Source organism: Alosa pseudoharengus, unplaced genomic scaffold, assembly GCF_046254945.1.
Source record: "Alosa pseudoharengus isolate Yale_2024_CS ecotype anadromous, Long Island Sound unplaced genomic scaffold, YU_APseudo_1.1 YU_APseudo_1.1_scf_11, whole genome shotgun sequence".
NCBI lineage: Eukaryota > Metazoa > Chordata > Actinopteri > Clupeiformes > Clupeidae > Alosa > Alosa pseudoharengus.
This window is the reverse complement of record NW_027468576.1, coordinates 12,489,807-12,516,664: the sequence shown is the minus strand read 5'-3', so window position 1 is coordinate 12,516,664 and position 26,858 is coordinate 12,489,807.

Sequence of the window (26,858 nt, the reverse complement as noted above, 5' to 3'; positions counted from 1 at the left end):
CATTTTTTTTTATTGTGCATTTCTCAGGCTGTACCACCTAGTGTCATACAGTCTCTTCCCTGAGCTATCTGCAACAGCCTGAAGTGTGTAAGATGTAGGCTAAACAGTACAATAAGTACCCAGACTCCATCTGTAACTTGTAAACAAAATAAGACAATCAGCTATAAAACTGAAAATAGGCCTACAGTATCTCTTATTTCTGAAAGTGCAAATTACATAGAAAAATGATTTTTAAAAATCCACTTAAGCAAGACCTTCAACATCTGTGTTTAGTTGTATATGGAAGGGTCTACAATTTGCCTCAATATTTTTAATTGTGTGTAAAGTAATAATCTAGCCTACTAACTGTGAAAATATCACACTATTTTGCCTTTTTAAAAAAAACGAAATTGCTCCTTTCATTTCATAAACAGACTACAACTAGAAGTCACGGGACTTTGCCCTTTGACGTTAACTCACCGTAGCATGGTTTGTTTATTAGCCTGGTTAGCGTTGTCACTTTATTTTACTGTCTATGCACTTAACACTACCAGCTCCTCATGTGAGAAGTTACAAGTTACCCCAACATAAAGGTAATTACCACGCGATTTACATAGCTTTCTGTCATTACGAAATCATTTAATTTAAGCCATAGGTTTTGGCCCTATTTGTATGTGTATCCAAAGGCTGCTGAAGCGCAGGGGAAGTTTTTTCCCCCCTCGTTTCGGTGATTGGTAGCCTACATCATCTGGGTGATGGCTTCGAATATGTGTAGCATTTTTTCCACTCACATACCCAACAACTGCTGAACAACGCCGACACACAGTTTCATCTTATCCACCACTCTTTCGCCTGTACTAACGTTACTGTAACTGAAGTTCTCAAGCTTGCGATCTTAAAGAGACCAGCGGATCCTCTAACTCTTGTGGGTCTAACCTTAGTGCTGCTAATGACTGACGGACTCGACTGACGACCTACAGATTAGCGTTAGGTGTCGCTAAAGAACTCCCGTAACTCTCGCTACTTAACAGTAATTGCGCATGACATTAATTAATCCGCACACGAGTTTTATGTATTTTTATACCGTGTATTCTCCGTGTAAATTCATGCACCGAACCGTGACGCCCGTACCGTTTCGGTTCAATACGAATACATGAACCGTTACACCCCTAATAGGGCCTACATATGCACGTACTGTTTGTAGGGCAGGAGCACGCAGAATACATCATTCAATCTCTATGGACGACATTCTCGCTTGACCCACCTGCAAACGCGCTGAGACCAGGTCGGGGGCCCCCTAGCGGCTCGGGGCTCCAAGCAGTTGCTTGGTTTGCCTGTTGACAAGGTGCGCCTCTGTTTATAATTTCCTTTTTCAGATCTGGAAGCTGAGCAGAAAGCAGAGAGTGACCGTGAGGTGGAGGCCGTCCTCTCTGATGTTTTAGCCAAAGTTGATTGTGTCTCAAGTGAATGTAGTAGGGCTACTGATGAACTTTCCAGGATTGAGGTATATTGCCTAGTTCTGATAGTAATGGACTTCTGTGTTTTTTTGGATTTTTGTATATTTGAAAACAGAGCAACAAAGAGCAAGAGAGGAGGGAACAGCTGAAGCGATTTCTGTTCTTAAGGACCTCCTGGATGGCGTAGCCTCTGCTTTGAGTGAGTTAACTATCAACACGGAAATCCCTGGATGATTAATCCTCCAATACTTCTAATAGTTAGGTAACTTTAATATGGTTGCTTTGTATTTGACAACAGAGCTAAAAGAAGAAAAGCAGGAAGTGATATCCGAAATAAAGACTGTCCTGAACAACATTCTTGAAGACGTGGACTCTAAACTGAGTGAGTAGCCTATACGACAAAGAGCAGACATCCCAGAATTTGGTTCAATTCTCCCAGGATTGGTACTGATGTATCTTGCTCACTGATGCTTTAGATTTGACCACAGCACTGAAAGGAGAAGAGAAGGAGGGCACGTCTGTGGTGAAGGCTGTGCTTACTGATCTCTTGGACAACGTAGACTCTGCTCTGAGTGAGTCTGAGTGGAATAGCAAACAGATCAACATTTAAACGCATGCTGTCTAACATTGATTTTAATCAAGTTGACATGCATTTTACTTCTTACTTCTGTCAGCAGAGCAGGACAATGGTGCCACTGAGATGGCCCACATAGAGCCTAAGGGTATTCTGGATATGGTGGACACTGACCTGAGTAAGTATAAGGACAAAATGGATATCCCAGCTTTCCCTATAAACGAATATCCCAACATTCCCTATAAGCTAAGATTCTAATCTGATCAAAGAACTGGACGTGGTTAGAAAGGAGGAAAAGGAGAAAACTGAGGCTATGCACTTGGATGGAGGTGAAGCAGCACATAACATCAAGCTGGACATGGAACTTCTTGAGGGTGAAAAAAAGAGCTGATGTCACTGCCACTAGTGTGCTGATCTGGTTGCAAACTGAAAGGAGGATAGATACATGTCAGCTAAGATTCTTTACGCGTATTCATTTGCTTGTAGGTCTGCCACTGGCTCAAGCTGGGCACCTGAGTGTAGGAGAAGCTGCCGCCAAAGACAAGATGGAGGACAAAGAAGCACAGGAAGGTACACAGCAGTCTTAATAGCAGATAAGCAGTTTCCATGACATGCAAAACATTACTGTTTTCAACCCGGAATCTCCACTCCTTTCAATGTACATAATATATAGATGAGGAGAGTGTTTTACCAGCTGAACACAAACGCAAGACGAGGAGAGGAAAGCGAGGCAGGGGAGCCAAGAGAGGAGCGAAAGCTAAAGAGACCAGGGAGAGTGACCACCCAGGCGGTCAAGACATAGACAACGAGAAAAGGAAGGAGCCCGAGAGGCAGGGCGGCCGAGCAGGAAACAACGTGCTGGGGAAAGACCAATGGAGACCCGCTGCTGTGGACAGGCAGTGGAGGGGACAGAGGTTTGGGCCCAGTGGACACAGAAAACAATCCAGCCATCAGCCTGTCCGAGAGGACAAGAAGGGAGAGAGGGTGGAGAGGCAAAGAAAAGCACCAACTGAGAGAGGACAGAGGCAGGAGGTGACCACCCCAGCACAGAGGCACGGGAACAAACAGCCCCAGGACATGGGAAGGAACCGATTGAGAGAGAGAGATAACGCAGATTGGAACGGAAGGATGGAGAGAGGAACCAGAGCTTGGTGGAACAGGGCCTGGGAGCAGGAGAGCCAGGCTGAGCATGGCTGGTATGGTAGAGATGGATACTGGTACTGGGCTGGCCCGAGGAGAAGACCTGCAGTGGACAGGAGAGACCGAGGAGGAGCCCTGCAATAGAAGACCACAAGCAGAGGAAGCACAGTCATGATTTGCCTGCCTGATAAGGCTGCTGCTGCTGCTGGAGTCTTGTAGACTTCTACTGTGCTAAAAAATCTCCCTTTTATCACATTAAATCAAAATCACAATCATTATCACTCTTTATTATTAATAATCCAAAAAAATCAATAAAAAATAATACAATCATATTTTGGTTGGATTGTCTGTATTCACTATAAGATATAACAGATAAAACAAAATAAAACAATGTGTACATCTCCATATGAGCTCAGTTGAGAGGAACATCTTGAACAACTTGCTGGTACATGCTCTTGAAGATGACCTAAATACACTCTTTACTTCTTTCAGTCCTATCTCTACTGACTCTAGCATATATGTGTGTGTTTGTGTCCATAAAAGGTTCACATTGTTGAGTCATTATTATAATGGCTAATTGTCCACTCCACCTAGATATCCAGTGTGTGCGACCCTACACTTGGCCTCTAATCATTCTCATCATTCATATAGGTCCTTGCATCGGATGTTATTATGCTGTAGAAGCATCAAAGATTTTGAGACCTTCCAGGACAGTTATTGATAGTCAGAACAGGACATCACTGGAAACTGAATGTCAGTCAGTGTGTAACAATTAAGAAGCCATTTTTATGACATGGTTATTTAAATGATAGAATGTCAGAGGGATTAATTGATTCACTGTGGTCAGTTATTAACCTTAACTTATCTTATGCGATGAATATGTACATTTTCAATACATTCCTTTCATGAGTCCACATTATATTTAATTGCTACATGAATATATGTAAGAAATGTAATAAGCAATGCAATATTTATCACCAAATTAATAAGTTCACTTTTCCCCTGCATATCGTGGAAATTTACATCTCATCTCTGCAAAACATGAATTTTGTATTATTGTAAGTAATTTAACTCTGCTAAGTCTATTATTCTGTTTTGATGAAATGGACAAATATCCCTGCTGTCAACAAGACACATTTTCGACCATTTTGAAGCGCCTGAACTCCACTCTTTATTTGAACAAATCTCCTAAGCCTTTTTCTGCATTCGCAATTATTTGGCCTGAGATTTTTCAAATGAGCCTTCATGCTTCATGTTCCCTGTGGGACTCATTACAGAGCGAGATTATCATCTTCAATATTCACCAAACACACTCAAACACTCCTCAACTTCCCTTAAAGAGTCTGCTGAGAACACTCTTCAAAAAGTAAAAGAGAAAAATGTCTCTCTTCAAAAAGAAATGTTTTAAAAATATATATATCATACTTACTAAATGACCTGTTCAGACAGAGAGAGAGAGAGAGAGAACAAGAGACAGAGAGCAAGAAAGGACCACACTAAAATGCAGAGTGGTGATTCCAAGAAGCGATGCTGTCAAGAGACTACTGTACTGGGGCAGCCGTGGCCTACTGGTTAGCGCATCGGACTTGTAACCGGAGGGTTGCCGGTTCGAACCCCGACCAGTAGGCACGGCTGAAGTGCCCTTGAGCAAGGCACCTAACCCCTCACTACTCCCCGAGCGCCGCTGTTGTTGTAGGCAGCTCACTGCGCTGGGATTAGTGCGTGCTTCACCTCACTGTGTGTTCACTGTGTGCTGAGTGTGTTTCACTAATTCACGGATTGGGATAAATGCAGAGACCAAATTTCCCTCACGGGATCAAAAGAGTATATATACTTATACTTACTTATATACTGTCAGGATCTTTGTTCTGTGCATTGATTTTCTGCGTGCGACAGTAAGATGACCTCTGGTTGAATCACAAACATTCATTGCTGCAATCCAAGGCTGCACTTCAACCAGAAGGCAATGCTAATAGCATAGGATATGGAACTGAAAGCCACAAACGTAAACACGCCCACATGCCCAGACATTAATGCACAAACACTGTTATCGCCACAGAACAGACGTGTGCTCTGCTCTCCCCCTCTGACCTGGTCTCTGACACCTACCCACCTCTCGCTTGCCAAGAGAAATAGCAAGATCAGACTCGCTGCACTAGCTGAGCACTTATCCACCCAAATTCGAGGAAAACCCTGATTAGATAACACTCTCTCTCTCACACACACACTCACACACAAAGATACAGACCCACACAGCAACAAACACACACGCGCGCACACACACACACACACACACACACGCACACGCACACGCACACGCACACGCACACACACACACACACAGACACAATCATGTACTTGATGAGTTTCTTGGCTTCTTCCAGAAGTATCTTACTCTCTATTGACTCGGTCTTATTAAACCTGTTCATTACCAGACTTTATTGCCTCAGAAATAGAGTGTGTGCACAGACTTGTGTGTGTGTGTCTCTCTCTGTGTGTGTGGGTGTATATGTGTGTTCATGCATGCATATATTGGCGCCTGGGGTTGGCAATCTACAACTTAATGTTATCTTTATTGCTAAACTGAAATTAGTCTTGGTGAGTTTGCATTTGTGTGTGTGTGTGTGTGTGTGTGTGTGTGTGTGTGTGTGTGTGTGTGTGTGTCTCGCTCTCTCTGTGCATATCGATGACGTGCTGTGTACTGATGGCAGAACATCTTGACAGACATTTATTTTCATCAGGTCCATTCTCAGCTGAGTGATTTTATCACTGTGTGAGGTCTTAAAAACCTGTTAGGAATAAACAGACAACTGCGAGGTATCAGCCCTGCATTTACGAGCCTGACACACACACAGACACACACACAGAGGGTAGTGGAGAGAGATAACATGCTGTTGTTCATTAAATGTCACTAATTACACTTAAAAAAGTAATTTCTCATTTACTATCACACATTCTTGCTTGGACGTCTGTGTGATTGTGTCTCTGTGTGTGTGTGTGTGTGTGTCTGCATATGGGTGTGTGTGTACCACAGTACCACTAGATGGCAACATTTCACCTACAAGGCAGGATCTAGAGTCCAATCCTTTGAGGAGGTATATGTGTATGTGTGTGTGTGTGCGCCTATATGTCTGTTTGAATATATCTGTTTGTTTATGTGCATCTCTCTCTCTCTCTCTCTGTGAGTGTGTGTGTGAGTGTGTGTGTGTGTGTGTGTGTGTGTGTGTGTGTGTGTCTGTGTGTGTGTGTGTGTGTGTTTGAGCATGCATACATAGCTGGAGCACCATCTCATTCTCCCGATTCTGGATCCAGTGCACCACTTCCTTCCCTCAACATATGCAGTATCTGGAGGAGCATCTGTGAGTCTCTCTCTCTCTCTCTCCACACACTGCTGGCACAGTTTGTTCTTCCTGGAGGATGCCAGATATCCTCTATCTTGTGATCTCATTGTCCAGGCTGTGGTGTCTGCTCTCTGTGTGGCTCTTAGTTACCCCAGTCCCCGGTCATTGGGGACCTGTCACAGTGGTCAAGTACACGTCCACGGTCACTTATCAGGGTTGCTTATCACAACAGGCCGCAAAGCCTACTGCCACTGTGGTGAGAAGCATGGATTATTGGACTGTGCGGACTACAGTATACTGTATGTTTGGGAAGTTGTGTCTAGTGAATAAATATCTTATTTATTTTTTGTGTTATTTACACACGCGCACACGCACGCACTCATACATGTGGAACATAAAAGGAAGAGTGACTTTGACAGGGTAGACATATTAAACGCCCCTCAAATGACACTAATCTTGAGCTGCCGTTCCACTTAATTATGCACACATTAATCTATTATCCTCAGAAAAAAATAAACAAACTTGGATGACACTAGCTAATAAACACACACACTCACACACACACACACACATGCATGCAAAAGTGTCCTTCAAAAACCAGCCTAACTCATCTCAGACAGCTCCATCAGTCAAACATGGCGTCTGTATTCTCCATACCCTGCCGTTTTCTTGTCTCATTTCATTAATTTGCCCTCCGTCTGATTAGCCCTGCGCTTATACTAGAGAGGAACCCGAATCCGAATACGTTGATCGGGAGAGCACACACAATATGATGGAAACAGGCTTTGTTTTCTACTTGAATTTGCTTGGGCAAAACAGAACCCTTACTTTCATCATTACCAAACAAGATAATAAGTCCAATTGACCTATGGCTAAGCCCCGCCCCCTCCACTCACTCGGACAAACAGTCAAGATTCTGTGACAGGTGCTATGGCAGCTGTCACAGTAGGAGACATTTCACAGGAGGCAATTGATGATTTTTGGAGACAGGAAGATTACAGGTGCTGGTTATATAATAAGAATATCATGAAAAAGTTGATTTATTTCAGTAATTCCATTCAAAAAGTGAAACCTGTATAATGTATACATTAATTCCACACAGACTGATATATTTCAAGTGTTTATTTCTTTTAATTTTGATGATAACTGACAACTAATGAAAACACCAAATTCAGTATCAGAAAATTAGAATACTGTGAAAAGTTTCAATATTGAAGACACCTGGTGCCACACTCTAATCAGCTAATTAACTCAAAACACCTGCAAAGGCCTTTAAATGGTCTCTCAGTCTAGTTCTGTAGGCTACACAATCATGGGGAAGACTGCTGACTTGACAGTTGTCCAAAAGACAGCGATTGACACCTTGCACAAAGAGGGCAAGACACAAAAGGTCATTGCTAAAGAGGCTGGCTGTTCACAGAGCTCTGTGTCCAAGCACAGAGATAGAGGCGAAGAGAAGGAAAAGATGTGGTCGAAAAAAGTGTACAAGCAATAGGGATAACTGCACCCTGGAGAGGATTGTGAAACAAAACCCATTCAAAAATGTGGGGGAGATTCACAAAGAGTGGACTGCAGCTGGAGTCAGTGCTTCAAGAACCACCACGCACAGACGTATGCAAACACATGGGTTTCAGCTGTCGCATTACTTGTGTCAAGCCATTCTTGAACAAGAGACATCGTCAGAAGCGTCTCGCCTGGGCTAAAGACAAAAAGGACTGGACTGATGCTGAGTTCAAAGTTATGTTCTCTGATGAAAGTAAATTTTGCATTTCCTTTGGAAATCAAGGTCCCAGAGTCTGGAGGAAGAGAGGAGAGGCACAGAATCCACGTTGCTTGAAGTCCAGTGTAAAGTTTCCACAGTCAGTGATGGTTTGGGGTGCCATGTCATCTGCTGGTGTTGGTCCATTGTGTTTTCTGAGGTCCAGGGTCAACGCAGCTGTCTACCAGGAAGTTTTAGAGCACTTCATGCTTCCTGCTGCTGACCAACTTTATGGAGATGCAGATTTCTTTTTCCAACAGAACCTGGCACCTGCACACTGTGTCAAAGCTACCAGTACCTGGTTTAAGGACCATGGTATGCCTGACCTTAACCCCATAGAACATCTATGGGTTATTGTGAAGAGGAAGATGCGATACGCCAGACCCAACAATGCAGAAGAGCTGAAGGCCACTATCAGAGCAACCTGGGCTCTCATAACACCTGAGCAGTGCCACAGACTGATCCATGCCACACCGCATTGCTGCAGTAATTCAGGCAAAAGGAGGCCCAACTAAGTATTGAGTGCTGTACATGCTCATACTTTTCATGTTCATAATTTTCAACATTTCTAAAAAACCTTGTTTTGTATTGGTCTTAAGTAATATTCTAATTTTCTGAGATACTGAATTTGGGAATTTCATTAGTTGTCAGTGACTCAATATAATATACAAGTTTCACTTTTTTAATGGAATTACTGACTGCCATTGCCCCAGTGGGATTGCATAGGGGGCAATGTCAGTGAGACAAGCCTGTGGGATTGCATAGGGGGCAATAGCAGTGAGCTGGGTTTGCATACAGTAGCCTGAAAAGTCCTGAATTTGATTCCCAGGGAAGCACATTTTGGTGTGGGCATCGAAATAAACATCTAAGAAAGGAGTCATTGTAAGTGCCAGAGTCTCACCTCAGCTATATGCTCTCACAGAGCTCAACCATGACCCCTTGTGAGAACTTGTGATTAGATTTCATAGTAAATTCAGCATGTTACACTTTTCAAAAATGAAACGAGCAAATAGTGTTTTAGGAGATGATGAACGATGCCTATTCCACTATAGTGTGGTATGACACAATTTCATCATTGAATTCTGTGTAATGCAATCCGCTTTCGTTGTGTTCTGGATGATAGCTGAGAAAAATGCAAATAAATGAAATGATTATTTAGTTTTTCATTTTGACACATATTTCTCCATCACACTCAGTGAAAAGCAATAGCTCTTAAACACTGCATTACCACATGGTTTATTGGTGCTGCTGCATACAATAAAACAATACATTGCTGTAATGTTTTACATAGCTATTAACTCATAACGTTTCACTCAGGATTGTAAGAAAATGTCTGCAGTAGGCAGGCACATCACATCTACAGGTGACTGTTGTATCGTTGAGGTTAGATAGTGTCTGTTTGTTTTATTTATGATATCATTCACATTTCATATCCAAACAACATCATGTCAAGTTTGAAGTCGGTCAAATTAATGGGAAGAGATATCTATAGAACAGAAAGACAGACAGGTTGGTACAAACATAAAGACACAGACAGACGTTCCTTGCTCTATTAGATAGAAATTTAGATAGATAGATAATAATGTCTTTGTTCACCTCTAGTTCTACCCAAACCTGCGGTGACATCTTATACTCCCTTTGGCCTCATGTGCTCGCAGCTGGGGTCTCACAGCTCTTGAGTTGTACGAGGATGAAATATTTAAGTGAACAGGGTAAAACAGACCTACAGAGACGGCCTTCAGCCTCTCTCTCTCTCTAGCTCTCTTTCTCTCTCCTCTCTCTTTCTTCTGACTTTCTGACTACTCTTGCTCTTTTCTACTAGTTCATTCCCATTTTTCCTCTTTGCTTTATTTCACTATCTATCTCTCTTCATCTCTCTCCTACACACACACACACACACTCACACACTAGATTTTTCTTGATGAGAGCACTTTTCCACATAGGCAGGGCCATCACAAACCCACCCACACTCTTGCTCTCAAAAGAGCAGAGAACACACACACGCACATGCACGCTCGCACACACACGCACGCACGCATGCACGCACACACACACGCACACACACACACACACACACACACACATACACTTACACAAAGAGTTATGCAAACACACTAAAAAAGCTTTACTGTTGTGAATGAAACTGGATTTTTGTTTTTAACACCATCTTGTACTGGAGAAGCGCAGCCCTAGCCACTGTGAGAAAGTCTTTATTCTCTAGAAAGGCAGCAGGTACTGTATGGCATAACTCTCAAAGGGTCATATTGCTTATAAGTGCTACTCCAGAAGCAACTATATTCCCTACAACAACCACAGTACCAGTGATATACACTGCTTTAAGCAATACATCTGGGGTCCGACGTCCTCAAGCACTTAAATTTTCCATTAATAATTCTCCTAAATGCCACTAAATCTTTCTGGCCTCTTAAAATATGTTTCAGTGTGCAGCCAAGAGCAACGTTTACTCAGACATGGTGTGTGTTTGAGGATGGAGTGGGAGGCATCTGGAGAGGGTGTGGCTGACCTTTTTGCTTCTGCTGACTGTTCATAATGGACACTATTATTACCACTCATGCCTGCTGGAGTATACTGAGAATTTTTATCAAACATATTTCTAAAATAGTAACACTGTACTTAAACCTAGATTTCATTAAAGTAATATGTATCAGACACTGTCTAATGTTGTATGAGTGTATCCCAGAATGTAATGCAAGTGAATGCTACAATGTGTAATGTTGCATTATGTCGGTAATTGTAGCTGTATTTGCGTGTACCATGTTGTGTATTTGTTAGCGTGTTTATGTGTGTGGTGAACCCTTATTGTGTGTTGCCCTATCTGTGTCTGTGTATGCCTTGATGCCTTTTCCAATAATTGGCCATTCTGGCTAAAGGTGATTCCTGGCTGCGGAAGTGATCGTTATAGTATACATATGGATGCTGTCATTATGATGGTTGATATGCTATGACAGGACAGTGCTTAATTCTCAGTGTCATTACTATAATTATTTTAAATTATCTTGAAATTGTTGCATGTCATAAAGCCTATGTAAAATTATCATATGTTGCCATGCCATCAGATCATTTGAAAGCTGCTCTGATGATTAAAAATAATGGTCACGTATAAGTAAGTATAAGTATAAGTATAAGTATATATACTTCTTTGATCCCGTGAGGGAAATTTGGTCTCTGCCCGTGAATTAGTGAAACACACTCAGCACACAGTGTACACACAGTGAGATGAAGCACAAACTAATCCCGACGCAGTGAGCTGCCTGCAACAACAGCGGCGCTCGGGGAGCAGTAAAGGGTTAGGTGCCTTGCTCAAGGGCACTTCAGCCGCTTCCTACTGGTTGGTGTTCTAACCAGCAACCCTCCGGTTACAAGTCTGAAGCGCTAACCAGTAGGCCACGGCTGCCTTTAACGTGACATTGCTAGCTGTAGTGATATGTTTATAACATGATTATGTCAGTCTTATTACATTTAGTTTAAGTGGTCTATTACCATACCACAATATAAGTAAAATTGGGTAATAACATCACACTCTAATCATCACCACATGTTTGTTCCATAATGATTTCTAGACTATAAATGACTCACCTATCCCTCACAAACATCTACAAACTCATCAAACATGTCATCTTGACTGTACTGTAAAACAGAGACTATCTTGTGGTGTGTGTGTGTGTGCTTTAGGTCCAGAGTGGTTTGGGGAGGCATGTGATTCTACTGAGAGATGATGGGGATGTCTTCCTCCTCGCAGCTCTGCGGTCCCAGTGGCCAGGTTTGCTGATATGGAGAGATGCTTTTGTTGATGAGGTGCATGCCTCACCAGCCAACACTGCCACAATCGAATTACTCTCGCAGCAAAGCCAATATCTATTCAGGAGCCTGATATCATTGCATCTTTCAGAAACGTTTACTCAATTAGGGGGATGAAGATGATTGCCAGCAGCAGCAACTGCGGCAGCAACCTCTCGTGTCTGATTAGGATTTTATCTCTGTGAATTAAGAGGCCCGAGACAGATTTTTGAGCAGCTTTTTTTCCCCTTGTGCTAAAATGTTTGGCAAAGTACTCTGGGGGTGATGGTCCAAAAAGTAAAGTTGCGAACAATTCTACTTTTTATTTATTTTTTCACGTTATTGTGCTTGGTCCTTAATAAGTTAGAGGAAGCCGTGCCGAACATCTGAAGATTATTTGAAAATATGATTCATGAAACCATTTACATTAGTTTGGGGACATCCAAGTACCTGTCTTCTGAGACTTGTTTGGGAGATCTTAAATACCCACTTCAATTCCTTCCTCAGTTGGCATCAAAGCCAGCTTGCACTTATTTTGAATCATATCAAAGAAAGTTACAATTTCCCTGAGTAACAAGATCATTTCTTTCAGAGTTCTTCAAAAATGTCCAAACATTACCTGTCCATTAACTCATTGAGTGCCAAAAACGTAATATTACGTTTTTCCTTCCCATGCGTTGAGTGCCAAAAACGTAATATTACGTTTTTAGCTTTTTTTAAATTACGAAACTAGACACTCTAACACACCTTATATGTGATTTTGGGAACTCTGTGATGAATGGAAATGAAATATATGACGATCGAAACTCATGAAAACTGGACGTTTGATCTTAACTCTGCTTTTGATGGTTGCCGCTTTGTTTCGAATCAGTCACTGATTAGCCTATCAGTGACATGCACGCCAGGTCAAAATCAGGTCATTTATTTTCGTGGGTTCACTAGGTGGCAGGTCTCGTTAGATCTCTTCCCAGAAACTTTGCAGGCAACACTTCTCAGGTCATAAAAGACGCAATATCTCCATTTCTAGAAAAAAAACAGGGATTTTGATGAAAACTAGCCACTGTTTAGCTTGGGATTTCTCAGGAACAGAGGCGTGAGGAAATACACGGTTTGCACCCACTGAGAGCTTAAAGTCTCACCTTTCAAACGAGCCAGTGTTCATAGCTATAACACAGAATATGCTGTGGCTGTACAAAAATCATCAACAATGGTCTAGATCAGGGAGTACCCGAGCTGCCACTAGGGGGTACGCGAGATGAAAAGGGCAATGGCGGAAAGGAGTTAAAAATTATTAATTAATTAATACTCTAATTAATTCATAAATAATACATAATTTCGAATCAGGTTATAATGATATGGAAACGTGAAATTAAAGGAAATCATTTGTAAACTCTATAATAGGGTATGTTTTCATTAAAAAATAAGCTACACACAATAGGCTACACGTGATTTTCTGCGGGCAGCCAGAATATCTGGCGCATTAGTTTCGTTGAAGTATAGGCTAGGTAGAAGGCTGTGTAAACATGGAAAACTGGCTAAAAACAGGGACACTGTCCAAAAGGCCTAATTAAAGCAATCGAAGAGGAGAAGCGAGAGAAACAGAGCAGGACACAGGTAACGATGGAATGGGATGGGGGGCAGACTAATGAAGGTGGAGATGGAGCACAGGGGGACAAAAGAAAGAACGAGACAGAAAAGACTGCGCAAAGAAAACGAAAGTATGATGAGGCATATAGCCCTAGGCTTCACATGGATTGGGAAACAGACTGCCCAAAGCCACAGTGTGTGGTCTGCAGTGAGATGCTACCTAACCATTCTAATGTGGTTCTCCACACTGTTTTTTTAACGTGAGAGCTCATAGACCAGTTGCACATTTTGATTATGTTGGGCGGCTAATTAAACAACGATGCCTGGAATGCGTCAATAGAATGAGTTACTTTTTTATGTGTTGGATGGTGGGGGTACGCGAGCCGAGTCAGGATGTAGAAGGTGGTCCGCGGGGAAAAAAGTTTGGGAACCGCTGGTCTAGATTGCTGGCACTCTAGGACAAAGCTTCCGAAAACAGCTTGGCATTCAATGAGTTAAGAATGACTAGTAAATACTGATATTTGCACGTCTGCATACATGTCTCTGTAGTCTGTACACACACACACACACACACACACACACACACACACACACACACACAGAGAGAGAGAGACACACACATACACACGATTTGATCCTTGAGACTACAAACGCAGCTCACAGTGACAGATCCTCCAGGAAGGAGGGCTGACTGTGGGGCACGCCTGGACCTGATCTGGCCCTGATTTGGATTACATCTGGACCACATCTGGGCCGCATCTGGACCACATCTGTCCCAGACTCACCAAACCCTGGGAGTCCCGCCTATGGCTCCAATTCTCCTGGGCTCAGCGTTTTGTTTTGGAAAGCACCCGTACGACCCCCTACACCCCACACCCTCAATCGCCATCCCATTCCCCATCCCCACTGCCCAGTCCCTGCCTGGTGGAGCCCACCCTAGCCAAAGATGCTCATCCTAGACTGGTCTGCGGCTATTAATAGGCGTTTTACCCACTAAGCACCCCTCAGCCAGCCGTGGCTGTTTCTGCAGACCGCTGATAGGTCATTCCTATGAAATTCTATATTTTTATTTTTTTGCTTTTTATCTCAATGGGACTAACCAGTGGAAATCCATCAAAGCAGGGTTTTTTTTCACCCACTTCTGAAGGATTAAATTATCCTCCCTGTGATTTAATGAAAATAAGTGCTCTTTGCATCTTTCTAATTATTTTTATGACTTTCTAGTTTTGAATTGCTGTGCTTGCTGAACTTGTATTTATCCATTAGCCATTACAGCTGAAACATCTAAGCTCCAGTGTGCAGAGCAGTACAATAGAACTCAGTGGCTATGATGCCTAGGCTGTCAGCTTGTCTTGTCAGTTTCTTTTTTTTTTAAGGGAAAATGTGTGGGTAGAAGTCTTAGGCATAAAATTTTAACTTTTTCTCCACCGAGTAGGCACTCGTAAGCTCTGCAATACTGGGGCAAAATTTCATATTATTTCCATCAACTTCTACAGCTTTTTCAAAGATAACAATGTACCTCCCTCCACCCACCCCACAACCACAAAAAAAGAACACTTCTGTGTCTTCTTCTCAAAGTACACACATTCTAAGTCTCATGGCAGACTGCACACTTTTTCAATATATAAATAAATAAATAAATAAATACATAAAATAAGATAAAAATCCCAAGACCATTCTGTATTCTCTTCTGTACACACACACACACACACACACACACACACACACACACACACACACACACATCCTCCCAATGGCAAAACACAAAATATTCACCAACAAACAAAAAACCCAAACAACTCTTTTGGAGTGAGTGCAATACTGAGATAGTGATGCCACAAGACTGTGGCCATGTGCGTGAGGAGCTCTGGTGTCATGAGAGACAGAGACAGATAGAAGGGGAGACATAAAGGGAAAGAGAGAGAGAGACAGGGAGAGAGAGAGAGAGAGAGAGAGAGAGAGAGAGACCAGAGAAGGGTTCTGGTCATATAAGGAGATTCAGGCGGTCAGTCTTCAGAAAGGATCATCACTTTGACAACAGAAGGGCGACTAAACTGGACTCCAGCCTCCTCACTCCTCTTCTCTTCCCTCTGGCTCTGTCCATCTCTCATCCTCTCTTTTTTTCTTTTCTTTTCATTCTCCCTTGCTCTCTCAGCCTCTCTTGCTGTCCCTTTCATTCGCTCTGTAACTTGTGCCACGAGGAACTATGTTTCTGTCACTCAAACAGTTGGAATGAGCTCCCTGGCGTTTTATCAAAGACGCACACCCAGACATGCACACACACACACACAGAAACATGCACCCACACACACAGACACACACACGAACACATAGCGCCATGGGACCTAAGAAATGCTTTTACTGTTTTAAGTCGCACTCACAGAGAATATAAACTACACTTTATCATCCAGCATCCAGTCGTGCATTCCACCATCTCTCCACTCTCTTCTCCTCTAGCTCCCTTTCTATTTCTCTCTTTCTCATGGACACCATCACCATTCCCTCCTTCCCTCCATCACTCTCCCGCCTGGTACTCTCCTCTCTATTTCGATCATGCTCTAAATTTTTAAACTTTATGTTTTATGCATGACGTCCTTTATTGTAGTATAGCATCGAGTTATGTTGACCAAATAAAAGTAAAGTATATGTGTATTTTTTCCTAGCAATATTTCTCTTTCCAGCGCCCTCATATTATCTCTTCATTCACTCTCTGCCTCTATCTCTCTCTGTGTCTCTGTCTCACTCTACTCCAAAAATTTGGAATTCATGTCAGAGGATCTGAGCCTGAAACAAGGAGAAGGCTGAAACTGGGGGTCTGTGAAGTGTGTGTGTGTGTGTAGTGCAGTATGCATGGTGTCTATGTTCAACCTCTTCTGTGCAGTCTCTTTTTTTCATTCTGACATCAAGTTAAGGAGACTTGACATCAATCTTTCTCTCAGTCTCTCTCTCTCACACACATACAAACACACACACACACACGACAGATTTGGACTTGGAGTGTCAGCAAAGTCGGGATATCTGGGGATTTATCTCTCTCTCTCTCTTTCACACAGACTACGGAGACAGACAGACAGACACACACACACACACACACACACACACACACACACACACATACAGTACACACAGACAGTCCCTCATGTTCACTGCCTTATTCACCCCATGCACTGCTACAACTATTTTTAAACGAAGTCCATGCCAATTTTTCAGTTCAGCCCTAGTATGTCTACATGAAATGAGAGTGTCAGTTAAAGATGCTAACTTAGTTTTTAATATTTTAAAGGCTACTCTCATTTGATGTAGAGAAAAGTAAAGTATATGTGTATTTTATAAACATCTGTTTACATTTGTTCAGACATGTTATATTTGAACCTGCATTATTTACTTTCCATTTCCATTTACTTATTTAGCAGGAACTTACAAAACGTAACTAAAGCAACTTACAAAATGAGGATTAAAATTGAAGCTACATTGCTAATGAGACCTTATGTAACAACAAAATCAAAGTGACGTCGAATGAAATAGTGGTAGAAGTAGAAGGATGGTAAGTACATTTTAGGTGTGTTAGATGTGTTAAGAGAGGAGGTGCTTTCGGAAGAGTAGGATTTTCAGTAGCTAAAGAGGGACGCCTCTGGTAGGTCGTAACCCCAATGGGGAACTACAAATGAAAAAAGTCTGGATTACCAAGTGTGTAGGGGCAGCAGTTCTAGACTACGTTCAGACTAGGCATATTTTTTTAAGCTCTGAGCAGTTCAACAAAAAACGCCCTACATCAAGCGTTTTTTTGACAGCTGACCAATTACAAGCTGATTAATGAGACATTCATAATGTTGTGTTTTCTACACTTACAACAAACGGATAATAACGATGCAGGAGTACAGGTTCACAAACTCTTTTCTATTCTTACTCTATCTATTTACTGATACTTTCACTTCTGGACAGGCTCACTCAATGCATCTCTGTAAACTGTATCAATCTGCGGCTTCATAGGAAAACATAGTGCCGCATTACTACACACAAAATAGTTCTCTTCACAAAAGTAGTTCCTTTGAACATAGGCTAACATAGCCTGGGAAATCCAGACCCTGGTAATCTAGAAAGATTAAGGGTCTGACCACGAACAATGTAATGGCCCAACTCGAGGGGCAGCAAACAAGCATGCATTTAAAAATCTCACTGCACGCAATTGGATAACACTAGAACATGTTTACTCTGAATGATTTCGGACTTTGACGCAATCGGATAACACTACGACCAATGTGTACTGTCCTCCAACGTTGCAGCGCTGTCTTCATCAGTTTAGCTGGTTCCCCGGAATGTTGGGGTAAAAGTAACATGCATCATTGCTCATTGCCAGAGTGTCTCGCAGAGACAATTCCATTGTGCTCTCGCGAGAACTCTGGATTTTCAGGGTAAGGCTAACACGTAATGAGCAGAAATGGAGACGTAGCAGTAAAGAAATTTATTACGATCGAGGTGTCATTGCAAGATATTTTTGTGTATCGAGAGAATGCACGCTAATTTTACTAAGTCATGCACACGTTTTACTAAATTGTGCACTCATTTTACTAAATCGCGCTCTCAATTTAGTAAAACGCGTGCACGATTTAGTAAATTGTGCAAACGTTTTATTATGTTGTGCACACGTTTTACTAAATTGTGCACTCAATTTACAACAATTAAAATTAGATCACAATTTAGTCAAATGAGCGCACTATTTAGTAAAACGTGCGCACAATTTACTAAATCGTGCACACGTTTTACTAAATTGAGAGCACAATTTAGTAAAATGAGTGCACAATTGAGTAAAATGTGTGTACGATTTAGTAAAATGTGCACACAATTTAGTAAAATGAGCGCAAGTTTTCTGGATATATACCAAAAAATATCTTGCAATGACCCCTCTAGGGTTCCGTAACAATGAGCTATATGACGTGAAAGTAAAACTGTATCACCATTAGAGGTGTTGAAATTAATCAAATAATCGATGCATCACAATGCGGACGTCGTGTATCGATGCAGTGGCAAACCATCATCGATTATCTGTCTGTCAGATTGTCTGCTGTGTCCAAAAGATTGTTTATATCTTACTTGTATTTTTGAAAACATAAGTAATATAGAAAATTGAGTGATACATTACTTTGTCTATTTGTAGTTTTAATTTAGTGATACACTACCTTGTCTATTTGTAGTTTTAATTTAGTGATACACTGCCTTGTCTATTTGTAGTAATCAGAGGCGGACAGAGTACACAGCTTCATTACTTGAGTAAAAGTACACATACCCCTTGGTAAATTTTACTCAAGTACAAGTAAAAGTACAACAGTCAGATGTCTACTTAAGTAAAAGTACTGAAGTACTTGTTTTTAAAAGTACTTGAGTATCAAGAGTACATTTTCTAAATATTGCATTACTACTGCCACAGTGCTTACATTTATGTACAGAAACGTCCTACATGGAGTTATGAAAAATGTTAATGTGGAGAATGTAAAAGGAATTGAAAGTAAAATCAAGTCATTTTCATTTTTTTACCATGTTGCCAGGGATAGGCAGTATTTCTAATACATGTATTTAAAATATGTATTTCAAATACAAAATACTATTTTGTAATTGAAACACTTGAAGCGAAAACTATCATTAACTTGTTCAGCAAATTGAAATAGTCTGGCGAGGTGGGGCCACGGGTTGGCACATTCCCGGCATCCAGTAACCTGCTGCGTCTTCATCCATTGTTTCGTCCATGGTTTCGTCTCTTATCTAAATCTGACAGTGGAGTTGACTTTGGCGGAAAGCTGAAGGTGATTGCTGATAGGCTATCCCAATCAGTGGCGCCTGCACAATTCAATCACGTTTGAGAGGGAAACAACAAATTGAGGGTTTCCGAGATTTTTCTTTTTTCCTTTTTTTTTTAGAAGAAGTAATGAGTACTCACAGTTATGGATAGAAATGTAGTGGAGTAAAGAGTACAATATTTGCCTCTCAAATGTACTTGAGTAAATAGTAGAGCGGCTACAAGGCCAATTTGGCAAGAATTGTGCAAATTATGATACAAGCATGAAACTTGGTAGGTATGTGCTTATGACCAATACAATCAAATCTACCTGATTGGCCACTTGAAATAGTGGCCATTTTCCAAGATGGCCGCCAAAAAAGACTCCAGAAATTGATTTATTGCATAGAATTGACCTAGCAAATTATGATACAAGCATGAAATTCGACATGTATGTGCTTAAGACCAATACAATCAAATCTACCTGACTGGCCACTTGAAATGGCGGCCATTTTCCAAGATGGCCGCCAAAACAGACCCCAGAAATTGATTTATTGCATAGAATTGACCTAGCAAATTATGATACAAGCACGAAACTCAACATGTATGTGCTCAAGAGCAATACAATGAAATCTACCTGATTGGCCACTTGAAATGGTGGCCATTTTCCAAGATGGCTGCCAAAAAAGACCAGTAGCCAAGGTCGTTGAAGAACCTTTGTCATGAATTCGCTTTTTTCGCTCTGGATGTTTGATTTAGCTAATCACATAACGGCTCTGGCTTGTCAGCCTGGGACATTCGAAGATAAGAGCATTCCAATTGTTTTTTGCCGAACCGCTCATTACCATCATATTAGCTGACTTTTAATCGCTTAATCGTTCTGGTCGTCCAGATTGGTTCGCTCCAGGCGAATTCACTTTGGTCGCTTTATTCGCCGACCCTCCATAGACAAATAATGACTTCCATCTTTCCGGTCGCATAGGTCGCTTTTGGTTTTACATGCAAATAACAGCGGTAACAGTTATTAACGACAAATAAGCCCCTTATAACACACTGATAACATGGTGATAACATGCTAATAATGACAATTCTTGATGTCAATGGAGGGTGGTGCGTGATGCGATACCATTGTGGTAATAATATGCTAATAACGGTAATTTATGATTTTCTCGATATGGGCGTTTAAAAACACTAATAACGTGCTAATGGTACTAACGGTAATAATATGGTAATAATGTGCCGCTCACTATAATTTGTGCTCTCTGCGACTGTCCCCACAATTACCCCAGAGTTAGAGAACAAGGCGACCAGAGTGAATCAATCAGCAGTGGTCCAATGTCGCTGTAAGTGACTAAAATTAATTCCGAATAACCTCAGTGGCTGGTTTAATTCAGATAGTTTTGGTCTAAATATTGTAAGGATATGGATAGTGATACAGTGCATATACTTAAATGTAAAACGGCATATACAGTGTAATTTGTGGTAGGAGAGTAGGCTACAAAGTAGGGCAGTAAGAACAGACAGGAATATTATATATGAGGCATACTAGCATATAAGTGTTCTGTGTAACCACTCTGAAGGCCTGACTGACCGCAACGTCAAAAAAAAAAGTTTGGTTTGACTAACTGTAGCAACATTGCCCTTTTCCATCCTCAAGGTGAGGGTGGGTAAAGAAATATAACATCTTACTTGTGACATGGTCAGAATAATCAGCAATTGATATTGATATACTGCCACACCACTCATCAAAGGCATTTTCTTCTTCTCCACCTGCTGTATGTGTTTGCACAGCTTTGTTAAAACAGGCTTACATTGTTGAAAAACAAATAGCATTTTTATACACGTGCGTCTTTCTGTTAAAATACCTACACTAAATTCTGAATCACATTTTGCCAATCAGCCCAAAACGAATTGAAATTTAAATAACTGTTCCATGCATGGATTCAAAAGGTGATCAAAAGATCATACCTCAATCTGATTTTTTAGATTAACAATGGACAACGACTGACTGGTCAAAGTGCTGTCTGTGTCAGCAGGACACAAAAGAACAAGTCTCCTGATACGAATCCTGCAAAGACAGATAAAGATGGCTATACATTATTAGCAAAAAATATCCCACTCCCACTCTCTTAATGCATTGCCTATCAAACTTGATTGTGCAAGACTTGACACAGGAATGAATTGAATTTCCAATGACTTCATCATAGAAGGAAACAGAAATGTAGTGAATGTTAACATTGATTTGGGCCACATCTTCTAAATTAATTGCAATTAATGAAGTTCTAGTGTCTTATTTGGTGGCCATCTTTAAAAATGGCTGCCATATTACATTTTCAAGTTGCAAATGAGGTGGATTTCATTATATTGCTCTTTAGCACAAACACACAAAATTACATACTTGTATCATCATTTTCTTGCTCACTTCTGGGCTAAATTCAGTCTTTTGGCGGCCATATTGTAAAATGGCTTCCATTTCAAGTGGCGAGTCAGGTAGATTTGATTGTATTGTTTTTTTAGCACATTCATGCCAAAATTCATGCTTGTATAATAACATGCTTGATCAATTCTGTGCAACAAATCCATTTCTATGGTATTTTTTGGCGGGCATCTTGGAAAATGGCCGTCATTTAAACTGGAAAATCAGTTAGAATGTATTGTGTTGGTCTTAAGCACATACCTGCCAAATTTCATGGCTGTATCATAATTTCCTTTGTCAATTCTGTACAACAAACCAATTTTTAGAGTTTTTCATGGGGGCCATTTTGGAAAATGGCCGCCATTAAAAATGGCAAATCAGGCAGATTTTATTGTATTGGTCTTGAGCACATACATGCCTAATTTCATGCTTGTATCATAATATCTTTGGTGAATTCTGAGCAATAAATCAATTTCTAGGGTCTTTTTTGGCGGCCATCTTGGAAAATGGCCACCATTTCAAGTGGCCAATCAGGTAGATTTGATTGTATTGGTCTTGAGCACATACCTGCCGAATTTCACGCTTGTATCATAATTTGCACGATTTTTCCTGTAGCCGCTCTACTAAAAGTCATGAGTACTCCCCAAAAATGATACTCGAGTAAAGTACAGATCCCTCAAAATTGTACTCAAGTACTGTACTCAAGTAAATGTACTCCGTTACTGTCCGGCTCTGGTAGTAATTTAGTGATACATTAACTTGTGTATTTGTAGTTTTAATTCAGTGATACATTGCCTTGGAGGAGGTTGTGACATAGGTCTTGATTTTGTGCCATTTCCTCTCAGCAGTTCTAATGTAATTGTGCAACATTCAGAGGGTATCATTCAGCTATTGGTAAGACTGGTTAGGTTGAGTGGGTCTGGTGGAGACCCAGGCTATCCAGACAAGAGTTCAGTGTAGAACAGAGAGACTCTGAATTAAGTAACTATTAAGTACTGTATATATACTCATTTGATCCCATGAGGGAAATTTGGTCTCTGCATTTATCCCAATCCGTGAATTAGTGAAACACACTCAGCACACAGTGAACACACTCCCCACCTCCCACAATATACAGCTCATAACTGGGTGTGGAGGTTTTGAGTGTGGGATGACTTTGTGTACTGTATCCCAGGTGCTCTATCTGAGATGCTATGGGGTTTGTGCTATGAACCCAGTTAGGGGTTAAGTTTACTGTGACTCCGCCACATGCTTGAATGCTCATCCTGCCTTCACCAAGGACCCGATTGTCCAGATGCATACAGTTCTAGCATAGAAAGTGTGTGTGTGTGTGTGTGTGTTTGTGCGTGCATGCGTTCGTGTGTGTTTCTCTGTGTGTTTTCTAACTTTCCTGCTCAAAGAAGAGCCTTCACACTTTTGATCTCAGGAAGTAAAGAAAATAATCAATACAACTCTACATCTCTCTCTTTTTCTTCGTTTTTTCCTTCTTTCAGTGGTCGGAAACCCAAGTATGAGTCTGAGTCTGTTGATCATGGCTCCACCGAGAATGAATTTCTAATGATTTACACAACTGCTGAAGAAAACATTAAAGCAGATTCAACGGAAAATAAACTACGTTTTGAAAACTTCTCTAAAACACAAGGTTCTGACAGAATATTACATCCTTTTAAAACAACCAAAAATATGTTGAAATAGAGATATTAGTGCATGAACTTTTCAAAAAACAAGAAAAGTTAAGAATAATCAAACACTTTTCTTTCACTTCTCTAGATAACTTGATAACTACACACTGTGAAGCCTTTTCTGAGCATTTGTTAGCTGTTAGTTAATGCTTTCTTCGTGATAAAGAGTTATGAATGTTTTGTTCTTGGTATAAAAGCCCATCTGAAATGTGTTTGCTTGCAAAATGCTTTACTTAATTAGACAATTAAAATTAATTAATTTCCATTCTTAACCAGCTGGTAAGGAATTATGGTTTATAAGATCAATTAGACTGTGCAGGTTCATGATTAACAAAGAGCTTATTAGCAGTTTTTTTTCTTAGCCTTCATTTGAAGGGTTTCTAAAGCTTTATTGCATCTCTGCTTGGCTGCTGAGATGAACTTCCTTTGTTTCTTGTGCAGACTAGTTGTCGTGCCATCTTGTTTTTCTGCAGCCATACTGTCCAACTAACTGTCTTTCCCTCAGCTGCCTATCCTCTCTCTGTTCCCCAGCACTTCTTCATGCTGACCTGATGTTAGGGCACAGCCTCATATCGACGGGTGAAGAGTTTTCATCCTCTCTTTTGAACATAATGGCAGCACTCACTCAGCCTTCACTGTCTGAATTGCAAACATTTGAGCTTTTAGGGTCGATTATAGCTCCCATGAGGCTAAAAGAGGACTATTAATTGCACCTCTAATAACCGGCTCCTCTGGATATTTCAGAAATTCAGCAGAAATTATGCTCATAACATGGGGCCACCACATTAAAATGTTGTCCCCATCTTGATACCGGGCCAGTGTTGAGTCAACGTTGTCCCCATCTTGATACTGGGCCAGTGTTGAGTCAACGTTGTCCCCATCTTGATACCGGGCCAGTGTTGAGTCAACGTTGTATCTGATGATTTCATGGGTGATGTCACTCTCTTGGGGAGTCAGGCGTTTCATGATCCCCACTTGTTGATTCAGTTGAGTCACTGCCTCTGAGTGGCCCTCCACAACCGGATCGATAGAGAATGAGGCTTGTATAGGGTTTTACTTTTATGTTGCAATTTCTCCGGCATGTTCTTACCACAAGCCACAAAGGTCTTGGCTACATTCTCAACAACATCCTTGTTGACCTGTAACACATGAAATACAAAAAAAAAACATCCTATGTATCCTTAGGTTTAATAGATACAAAAAAAGACAACATTTTTCGTTGCTAAAACTAACCAATTCATTTCACGCACCAATCGGGTATTTTGGAAGGGATGTTGCCAGGGTTTATGCCATGCAGTGAAGGGAGAGAGCAGTCACCCCACCCGACCTCAAATCCAGATCCCTAGAGCACCAAACCTGCAACGTCAAAGGGCCAGGCTTTATAAATGTTTTATAACCTTTCTGTGTATTGATAATGCTTTATGAATACTGGAAGCTTCTTGGACATGGGAGTGTCTAACAAAATGTAGTTTGCCAGTATCATCAGTACCGTCAGTATCGTCTGCCTCTTCCCATGTTTGTTCACTAACAGTAAACCTGAAATAGATTCATACATACTCTGTCTCACACGCAGACAGAGATGTGTAAGCACACACACACACACCACACACACACACACAACATGCACAGCGCACACACACACACACACACACACACACACACAGCCACTTACCCTACCCTACCAACAGTGTCAGTGAGACACAACATTCCACTTTCAGTACACAAGTCCAGTGCATGTGGGCGAGTGTGTGTATGTGTGTGTGGGCGAGTGTGTGTGTGTGAGAAAGAGAGAGAGAGAGGATGTGAGAGATGGAGAGAGAGATGCTCACACACACTCATTCACACACTGAGCAATCTGACACCACATTTGTCACAGATCTTATTTTTAGAACTTTAATTAGCTCTGCACATAAACCTTCTGTCATTAGGCCTTTCCCAGCCTGTGTGTGTGTATGTGTGTGTGTGTGTGTGTGTGTGTGTGTGTGTGTGTGTGTGGTCATTTTTATGTGTGTCGTTATAAAAGAGAAAAGGGCAGTCTGTTCATTGGGCAGAAAGGTGGATATGATCAATAGCAAAGTCAAACAGTGGTCTTTCTCTAATAAAGAAGGCTTTAGTACTGCAAACACAGTACCTGAAAACACACACACACACACACACACACACACTTACTTATACTGTACTTCTTGCAGATTGCAGTAAATCTGTCAAAGTAGTTGAATGAAGTAAATCAAGATTGCATTAAGTCTTTGTGATGGAGAAGCTGAGGAACCTGAATCAAAATCATTATCGACGAGTCTGACAGGCACTTGGTAACCACCTTGATAATGCACTTTGGACAGTTATTGGGCTGCTATTTTTCTATTCAAGTGAATGGCAAGGCGTAAAGGTTACTTACATTACGGGAAGGGGTGGCATATGTGTGGACAACTGCCATATTGGTGTTACGAACTGACCACATGCATTTCTGTAAAGGATTCTTTGAGTGCTGTGTCTCCTCATTAGAAAGTCTCTGCCTGAATCCTTTACCTCTCAGCCTCTTACCTCTCAACAAAAAGAACGGGAAGAAAAATATACTTTTAAAGTCTTCCAACAAAGAACAATGTGCAAGGAAAAAAGGTAATGCAACCTAACAAAGGCTATCAAACCTTTAACAAGGTATTAACAAATGGTTAGTTAGATATTTGCTATCATTAGATAACATTAGTAAATTACTTAAGTCACATAAAACATTGTTGTTAAAGCTTAATAAAACATTTGCAAAGTATTACTAAATGGTTAGTTATATATTCAGTAGCCATCAGATAACCCAAGTAGACTCACAAGACACTCAAAACACATTGTATGCACTATTCATGCATACCATACACGTTAATTAATGGTAAGCCCAGAGCCAATATAGATGTCTAAACCCATATAAATAAATATATAGAAATGGTGCATAAGAAAGGAAATTGGGTAACTAACATGTTGTCTCCAATGTCTCCAGCTTGGATGGTTGCATTGCTGTCCATTGTGCTACCATATGACACAGAGTGAGGGAGAGCAGATTTATAGGAAATACATCATCAAACTGACCAATAGCAAATAAAGTGAATCTGCACTCATGATATGCATGAAACCCATTTGTATCATTGGCAGGCCTGGCCCACCATCTCAGCAGCTGGTGATTCAGGTAGCACTACTCTCATCTTGTTCAGATTTAGAAGAGGCAGTGCTGTGGAGCTACTAACCTGATGGGAGCTGTCTGAGTCTGAAGGCTGCAGGAAGCAGTTCACCAGCTCATGGGAGCCTCTGAGTCTGAGGCCACTGGAGGAGTCAGCGACACGAGGGCTGGCGATGCAATAAGAACGGGTTA